Here is a 10348-nt window from a genome sequence, read left to right as displayed (position 1 = left end):
GTTTTAGAAAAAGTACTAAAACATTTTTCTTAAGTAAAAGTATCAATACTGCAATGTAGAAATACTCTGCTACAAGTAACAGTCTTGTAAAAAGTCTGGAATTCAACATTACTAATCAACATTATTAATTCAACATACTTTTGTACTTTTGTAAAAGTACAAAAGTATTGGTATCAAAATGTACTTAAAGTACCAAAAGTAGAAATTACTCATTGTGCAGAATGTCCCATTTCACATGTTTTCAAATATACAACTATAGAACTTTACTGCATATTAGATTAGATTAGAATTGTCTAGTAGACACATTCGAGAAATGGCATGAAAGCTGTTCTTTCCAGGCTTTTATGCTGGCTGGTTGATTGGAGGAATGAGGCCCAGCCCCAGGTGTATCTCTACGCCAGTGGTTCTCAAAGTGGGGTCCGGGAACCCCCAGGGGTCCTTAGGGGAGTTCCAGCTGGACCCCAGCTAAATGATAGATAGTTAGGAATTTGGTTCCATTTGTACACTCTCTGAGTTAAATTAAAATTGATTTTACAATATAAATCGGGGTCCCAGAGATAGAAATGCCATTTTATGAGGGTCCGTAGCCTATAATGCATGTCAAACTGGGGGTCCTTGAAATTAAAATGGTTGATAATCACTGCTAGAGCCATAAAAATCTTCTCTTATGGGGGGTCCTTGGCATATCTTTTCAATTTGACACAATTGACACTTATTAGCCCACGGGGGCTAATAAGTGTCAATTTGGGGGTCCTTGACATGAAAAGGTTTGAGAACTAGTGCTGTAGCATATTTGAGGGCGTCAATAAATATGCATTGTTGGTAGTCACATCTTTCTCTAAACATTGTATTTTGAAAATACAAGATACGTATATGTAAAAAAAAAAAAAAAAAAGGGGGGAGAAAAAAATAAATAGCACTAGTATTTTGTAATTAATGTTGATACATTTATTTTGGGGGGATTTGTACTTTGTAACGAGATGCGTTTTGATGTACGGTATTTTTCCCCTCACTACATGTCCACCTATTCTGCAATATAACAAAGTAGAAGTACATTATTTAGCAACAGGAAATTATCCATGGGAACATTGCAGAATCAGGTTAGGTTTTTTGTTTTTGTTATCTGCACAAAAGTTAAATGACTACAGTATGAGGAATGATCGTGTTAAAAGAAACCCTTGTTTCTTTAACAATGCCCAAAAGATGAATGATTGTCGTATGAGGAAGGGTCATGTTAGGGGATTTTTCTTTTAAAATGCGGAAAAGACGATGGAAAGATGATTTGTAGTAATGAGGAACAAGGAACAAGTCTGAGGAACAAGGATGAAGATTTAAATGTTAGGTTTCGAGGTGTGGTGATGCTTTACCCTAGCCTGGTAAACCCTCCCTCCGGAAATCTCATTTGTATTTTATTTCAGGAGTGAATCAAATGCAAATGAGATTTCCGTAAGGGGGGGGGGGGGGGGGTTTTACCAGGCTAGGTTTGTTCAGCAGTTCAATGGAAACCACTTCACAATGTCCTACTCTACCTCTGAGAAATTATTCCGCTTGAATTTACTGGTTTAAAGGACAACTTTGTTTTTTACAACCAATGTTTATGTTTTAGATTGTAATTAAAGTAAATAAAAGATGAGTGTTAAAATGTTTTAATTTACTGCTTTCTATAGTTTTAGCAATTTTCACAATCTTTTTTACAGTGTTTTCACAGTGGGCGGGGGCATTCTGTCCGGTGGCTAAATATGTATTTTTTTAACACATTAACCCGGCGTTTTCTTTATTATTATTTACAGTAGCTCTTCTAGCCCTCAATAACTCACATCTGGCCATCTCAGACAGCCGGACCTTTTTTATTGTGTAAAAAAGGCATATTTAGCCACCGGACAGAATGCCCCCGCCCAATGTAAAAAATATTGCAAAAAATGCTAAAACTATAGAAAGCAGTAAATGAAAAAAAAATTACACTCATCATTTATTTACTTTAATTACAAGCTAAAATATAAACCTTGGTTGTAAAAAAACAAAGTTGTCCTTTAATCTGGAGATAGGCTACATCACTTCAAAGTCACCAATAAGAACATAATTCGTTGCTGTCCGGCAGAAACCAGCTAACTCCATTTTGACGCTTTTGCATTTTTTTTTTATAAATCAGGGCCATTGAACACCCTTTACGTCTGTGTGTTGGTAAAACAAATATTGAATCAATGAAAAGCATTAAAAAGCGCTTCTGACAAAACCAGCCAACTCCATTGGATCCTCAAACTTTCTGCTAAAGTCCAGCGGAGTTAGCTGGCTTTGCTGACTCCAGGCTCCACCCTCTTTTGACCTCCAACCTCATTGTGAGCTTGGAGGTCCATTCAGCTGTTCTTATCAATGATGAACAAAACCTCCTAACTCCACTTTTTTTCCATTTCCTGAAAAATGAACATTTTGGAGTTAGCTGGTTCCTGCTGGACAGCAGAGACATATTACTCACAGACAATTCTCTGAACTTTGATCTGTCGCCAAATAAAACCTATAGTAGTTTTGTTCACCAGTTCAATGGAATCCACTTCACAATGACCTACTCTAACTCTGATAAATTATTTGTTTGAAGTTACTGGTTTAATCTGGAGATGCATCACTTCAAAGTCATCTGCGAGAACATATATTACTCCGAGACAATTGTCTTAATAGAATTTATAAGCCTCATGGCAAAACATATCACACATGAGAATGATTCTCCATGAAGCGTGTACATTGTCGTTGCTATAAATATCCCCTTCACATGCAAAATGGACTGAAAGTGGATGGATAATGTTGCCCCACATAAAAGCAATTGAATGCCCTGCCTGTAGGAGTGTTTATTTGGGAGGAGCCATGAGCTTATTTGCATACAGATGAATAGGTTGCCATTAAATTGTACACAATTTCTCATAGTGTGCAATGACTGACAATGACCAAATAAAAACTCTACGTTTGTCATTGGTCACCAATTCTATGAAACAATGAGCTACAGGTTTGTCCATCCATCCAGTACATATATGACAAATGTCGAAATGTGTCAGCAATCGCAAAGCCCATTACAGGAAAGGTCCTAGCCACCTAGCGTGGTAAACCATCCCGGTCACGTGAATTCACATTATAATGTGAATTCAAGGGACCGGGATGGTTTACCAGGCTACTAGCCACCCCAACCACACACTGTTTCAGATGCTGCTAAAATGGCAAGTGTTTCCGCCTCTACAATGCCAAGGGCTGAATAGGCTTCCGTAGCAGCCCTCAGGCAATGAGCTCTTTGAACAACAAGGCCAGGACCAATACAGTAAAAGCTCTTGAAAAGCTAATCGAGCCAAAGGCAATCAGGTTATGAACGATTGTCTGCCTAACACACACACACTAACACACGCACACTTTCTCTCTCTCTCTCTCTCTCTCTCTACACTATGGATAGTAGTAGCATCTCAAAGTGTAGCCTATACTATAAATAATGAACATTGCTATTTCTATTTACCTTCTACTTACTATTGTTGCTATGATTATTACTCTCCGCCAGGAGAGTATTGTTATCACTGCGTTTTCACTTTCTAAACATGACACACCGATTGGTCAAGCCTCACGTGACACGTGAAATACTGTGATCTGATTGGCTAGTGACGCCACCGGGCCTATATATACATGGCATCACTCTGACAGTGTCTCCGCCACTGTCAGAGTGAGGTAAGACGGGAACCATGAAATGGCTGCATGGCTGATACATAATTGGCAGATAGGACAGATAGGACATTTATATAGACAGGAGGGATATGACATAGGACACTTATACAGACAGGAGGGATAGGACACTCACACAGACAGAACGGAAGAGGACACTTACCCAGACAGGTTGGATAGGACACTTACATATACAAGAGGGATAGCGACCTATAAATACATGTGTCACTGTGATAAGCCAGATTCCAATACCGAAAATCCGGCCACTAGCTCACTCCCAGACCTTCGAACCGGAAGTAGTCAAGTAGTCGCGGTCCAATTGTTCCTATCTGTCTTATTGGACAGATAGGACAGATAGGACACTTATATAGACAGGAGGGATATGACACTTACATAGACAGGACGGATAGGACAGGAGGGATAGGACACTTACACAGAATGAACGGAAGAGGACACTTACCCAGACAGGATGGATAGGACACTTACATATACAAGAGGGATAGCGACCTTCGCGACCTTCGAACCAACACAAGTCTTCTGGCGGAGAGTTGTGCTCCGAGGAGCACTTTTTCTAGTTATTTCTTTGTTATTGTTGTTATTGCTGCTACGATGTTGAGGAACCAAAAACAGAATTGTACTCTTGTGTTGTGTGTTCATACTGTTTATAAGATGTACCAATAGAGCACCGAAGTCTGACGTAATTTACACATCCTTGGTTTGTCTACCTGGTTCCCGGTTTTCCACCCCCATTCTGAATCCCCATAGACGTATTTAATATCGCGTCAAATAAGAACTGTGTTCCAAAAATAAACAAATGACCCCGGCGGTTTTACTCATATGGATATGAAGCATCAACTGATGGTGAGAAAACGCTAATGTTATTTCCGCCGAATTAGTAAAATGTCTGCCAGAAACAGACTGTATCAAATATAAGTGACTGACTATCATAAACGATACAGAACCTCCTCCCTGACAATATCGCCGAGACAGTTTGTTTATTTTTGGACCACAATTCTTATATGAGACGATTCTAAGATGACCCCATGTTATTCTCCCACGGGTCCTTGAGGGGGTTCCAGGGGGTCCACAGACAAATTAGTTCATATTGCATCACAATCAGTTTAACCACGTTAACCCTATATATCCTACAGCACATCAGCTATTTTCAAGAAATCTTCAAAGAAATTCTAATATTTCTAACATTTTCAGTAACAAATCTTGTATAGGGGAAAGGGAAAAAGTTTGAGAACCACATTGATACAATAGACTGCATTGATTTCTGTAGCTCAACTGCTATAGCTTTAGCTACACTGTCATCTGGTGGTGAGATTAGATAAATGCAGTGGTGGAGTATTCACATGTTTTACTTGAGTAAAAGTATCAATACTGTAATGTAGAAATACTCTGTTGAAAGTATAAGTCCGGAATTCAAAATTGACTAGAGTAAAAGTACAAAAGTATTGGTATCAAAATATTATATAAGTACCAAAAGCAGAAAGTACTAATTATGCTGAGAGTATAAAATGTATAAAAATCTTTTGAAAATAGCCGATCTACAAGCTCACAATGCATTGCATCGCGACGCATTTGCGAGCTTGTAGATCGGCTATTTTCAAATGGCAAAAATGTATATAGGGCTGAAGTGGTTAATGTATGTTTTGTAATAATAATCAAAATCTACAAAGTAATTAGTAGGCTAACTAAAGTTATCAAATAATTGTAGTGGAGTAAAAGTACAATATTTGCCTCTGAGATCTATGGAGTGGTAAAAGTACTGACAATTGGAAATACCAAATACAATACCACAAAATAGTACTTAAGTACAGTACTTGAGTAAATTTACTTAGTTACTTTTCACCACTGGATAAGTGGATTTACTGAGACAATACAGACAGAAAGCTAGAGAGTGAGAGAGAGGAATGAGATAATATATTAATAATGTTGCTGGAATTATAGTCTCCAAAATGTTTTTCATTGAGAGAGTGAGGTGTGGGTATGATGGTGGGATACATTACTTGCATTCCAGGAGGAAGGGGGTCATATCCTGAACAGCACAGCTCATGTGATACAGTAGGTCTCCAAAATAACATGTGACTCCCCACAACAAGCTACAATCAAAGACTGCATGAATACAAACTGTGCTAAAAAACAACAACTGTAGGTCAGATTATCTGCTGAGTAATAGAGTAAATAGTAATCCAACAAAGCCACAATTTGGCTCCAAAAGAACAGCATATTAGGTTGTACAGTATAGGCCTGAGGAAACAAGTCTTGCAGCAGTATGATTTACAGCTGGTGCTCAAGAGTATGCAGAATACTGAAACACACACACTGTGTCTGTGGCTGCATCATTTTGTCATCTTCACCAGTGGTGGAAAAAGTACTTCTATACTTAAGTAAAAGTATCAATACTGCAATAATAGAATTGGAATTCAAAATGTTCTTGAGTAAAAGTACAAAAGTATTGGAATCAAAAGTAAAAGTACTCATAATGCATAATGTCCCATTTCAAGTTTTAAAATGTGTAAAACCCTTTTTAAAATAGCAGATCTATAAGCTCACAATGCGTCGCGATGCTACGCATTGCGAGCTTGTAGATTTGCTTGTAGATCTGCTATTTTCCGAAATGTGTATAGGGTTGAAGTGGTTAATGTATGTTTTATAATAATACAAATCTACAAAGTAACTAGTAACTAAAGTTTTCAAATAATTGTAGTGGAGTAAAAGTACAATATTTGCCTCTGAGATGTAGTGGAGTAGAAGTAAAAGTATTGGAAGTTGGAAATACTCAAGTGTTTTACAGTAGGAATTTGTAATTATAGCACCACCATGTTTAATAGTCTATCTATTAAATTGTTTTAATTAAACTCGGATCCCCATGTGTTTGCTGAAAGAAATCTGATCAATGAATCAGATTTTTTTAAAGTCTACTTTTAAAAAGAGTAGATTAGCCATATTTGTCTTTTGACAGTTATTTTTGGGGCAAAAATTGACATCCCACAATTCTAAATTCCTACAGAAAATGCATGAAAACAAACTTATTCAGGTCTTCAGTACAGTAGGCTATTAATGGAGTTCGGTAAAAAGGGTTAGAAAAAACATTTTTTAATTTATCAGATCCAACTTAAGGCTCTGGTGAGCACAAGCATTGCACACTGAAGCCTAATTGATTCTTTGTCATAAGCAGTGGCGTAAAGTAACTACATTTACTCAAGTAGGCTGTACTTGAGTACAATTTTTAGATACTTTACTGGGTAATTTTCAGTACTTTTACTCCACTACATCTCAGAGCCAAACATTATACTTTTACTCCACTAAAAGTATCTGAAAACTTTAGTTACTTTGAAGATTTTGATTATTACAAAACATCCTACATTAACCATATCAGCGCTATATACATATCGGCCATTTGAAAATAGAGAGATTTTTGACATGCAAAATAATCATCGTACCAAAAACACAGTGGCCTAGCACTAAATATATACTAATGGACTCCTAATGTGTCATAGGGTCTATTCCAATGTGCTTCACATCTTAAAACAATAGTATGTCTGCATTAACTACTGAGCCACTTAACGACCAACAAATTAAATCCTAATTATTTTTGGATAATAATTGAGTCTCATCTGTACAACCTCAAAAGGGCCACTTAGCTGCAAAGGTGAGTGGGTGCGTATCATACATCATATGGCTAATATAGAGATTGCTGGCTTTTCAAAAGACAGTTACTTGAGGACAGAAGGAGATCAAGTTCTACCAGCTAAACCATTTGGTTTGGCAAGGTACGGTAGCTAGTGGATTCCATTAAGGTGATCAGGTATTCTATGTTGATGAGAAAGTCCAAGGCATGCACATGTAACAATGACATAAGAATTAAATGTTAAATGCTCCTTTGCCATGGTAGCAAATAGCTCCTTCTCAACCAGGGGTCATCAACATGTCCATACATGGACAAATATTTCCGTGGCAAGACTGTCTTTTTTTCCCTTTTTAGTTTTTTTATATATATATATATATATATATATATATATATATATATATATATATATATATATATATATATATATATACTTTTTTTTTTTTCATTGTAATGTAAAAACATATTCTAAAATACACAATTGAATCTTAAAATAATGTGTTTGAATAATTTTGGTTACTCATAAAGTGTCGGGATGACAGTCTCATTAATATGTTGCAGGACATTTGTGGTATTGTATGTTGTACCCGTACATGATTGCATCATATGACGACAACAAGATTCCCTGAAAATGTCAAAACATCCGTTCAATCCTTTGTGGGATACTAGTATTTTTATTTTTTAAGACAATGGATTAATGGAGTGTATGAGGCGTGTCAGACACTGAAACAATTAAAGTCAAAAGTAATGTGAGTGACCACAGTGAAAAATGGTGCAGGAAAAGAGCAAAAACAGAAGGCATATCATTGTCATCTGATGAGAAGGAGCACCGAGGCAAATGACGGCAGAAATGGACAAGTAAAGTTCATTTATGCCAGTTGAGAGAAAGCGTCCAATAATGCTAATAATAACCATAGTAACACTGCACAATCATAATCCATGGAAACCCTTGATCCACCACCTCACCATCAGACCTCCTCCTCACCTCTGATCAAAGTTAGGCACCTTTGCATCAAACTATTTGTGGCACTGCATTCCTTTCAATCCTGTCATGCCCTTCATTAATCACTCATCATGGACTGTACATAGTTATCCGTTTGACTCTCAAATAATTTTCCTTTGTAAACCACAACTATTAAGTTGACACACAAAAAAAGAGTTTAGCTGGTAGAACTTAATCTCTTCCTGCCCTCAAGTATGGTCCTTATGGTCTGTACTGATAAGACCCAATTGAAATCCCAAACATGGAATATACTTGGACCATGCCACATTTAATGCCTGTCTCAGGGCTGCCACCTGCCAGTATACAGTGGATAACTTCCCAGTCTCCAGGTTTTCGAAAGTATAGCTACCACTTTAACCCTGACATCCAAATTTTGGGCATGTCATTATAGGCTAAAAAGATAAGACAATTACTGATCTACAAGCTCACAACATGCTATGATGTGTTATGAGCCTGTAGATCGGCTTTCTCCCCCAAATAATATATATTTTTTTATTTGATAAGTGGCTTGTTTTAAAATGTGTAGCGCTGTGATATGGCACATCAGGATTCCATTATTATATATTTAGGGATAGGCCTATGTGATTCTTGCTATTAGCAATCATTTATTTTAGCTGTGTTGTTGTCAATTGTGTGTACATGGTACCATGTGCAATATGCCTATTAAAAATCTCCTGCAACACATGTAATGAGCATGTTACTTTACGAGTCACCTAAGTTATTAAAACACATTTTTATATGTTTCTACATTATCATGAAGAAAATATATAGGCTATATCTAGATTTTTTTTTCGAAATAAAAACTGTGCCAAGGACATAGACATGTCTTGCCACGTGTACGGACATGATGACCCCTGGATGAAACACATTTGTGATCTTGTAGACAGTAAACCTGCTCTCTTCTAAAGATTTTATACATTTTAAAACTTGTGAAATGGGACTGAAAGAATGTCTCTAGGGTTATTGTTCAGGTGGAGTGACCTGTTCACCACAGGTAATGGTCACCAGTCAGGCTGACCATGTAAGGAAATGAGAGGAGGCAGAGAGCTCGATTTAACCCCGGTGGGGTGTATTTACTGAAGTTTGGTGTGTGCTGTACAAAGGGAAAGAGAAATACAATAAATGTGCATTAATAATGATATCAACTATAAATAATTAGCAATTCAATTCATCTTCAATATTAAAATAAGGTATCATAATCAATAGCCGATCTACAATAATAAATATTCATAATGAACTTGGTCCATAATCATTGTCATAATTAGTAATATAAGGAATTAAAGCATCAAATAATATATATATAATAAACAGTTGAGCAGGGAAACCATTCATTATTTAAATAATAAGTAGTAAACTAAAAGGCAATAAACAAATCAAATGCACTGCTTATAATTTCAGGTGGAAACAAGAGCAAACATATTGATGGCCCACTCATCTCCAATGGCATTATGATCGAAGGACTCACGTTTGTTCCGTAGACGCACACATGGATGGTTTGGAGTGAACTGGTGAAATGGTGGAGATCAGGAGGTTTCCAGGGTGAATTGGTGAAGATCAGAAGGTTTTCAGGGTGAATTGTTTGGGAGGCGACAGGCAGCCATGGTTTGGCTTGGTGATCTGGCCATGAGGAGGAAGTGAGTGGCGATGTCTACCTAAGTAACCTCCCACACCTGTGCGTGGCTAACCTCGCATCACCAGTCTTTCCACCTCGGAGGAAAAGTGCGTGGTCAGTGCACAACCTGCCATTCACTTAGGCTTAATTGGGTGTCAGTGACTCTCCATGAGCTTTTTAACGGGGACATTCTGCATAATGAGTACTTTCAACTTGTACTTTTACTCAAGTACATTTGGAATTACTTGTAACGACTATTACGAGTATTTCATTGCAGTATTGAGTATTGATACTTTGTTTTACTTAAGTAAAACATGTGAGTACTTTTTCCACCACTGTGCTGCCTGTCTGTATTATAATTGATCAGAACCAAGTAGGCTCATGGTGAGCAGGAGCGTTGGGCACT

This window comes from Gymnoscopelus microlampas (assembly GCF_963454915.1).
Source record: "Gymnoscopelus microlampas genome assembly, chromosome: 1".
NCBI lineage: Eukaryota > Metazoa > Chordata > Actinopteri > Myctophiformes > Myctophidae > Gymnoscopelus > Gymnoscopelus microlampas.
Note: the sequence above shows the minus strand (reverse complement) of the source record.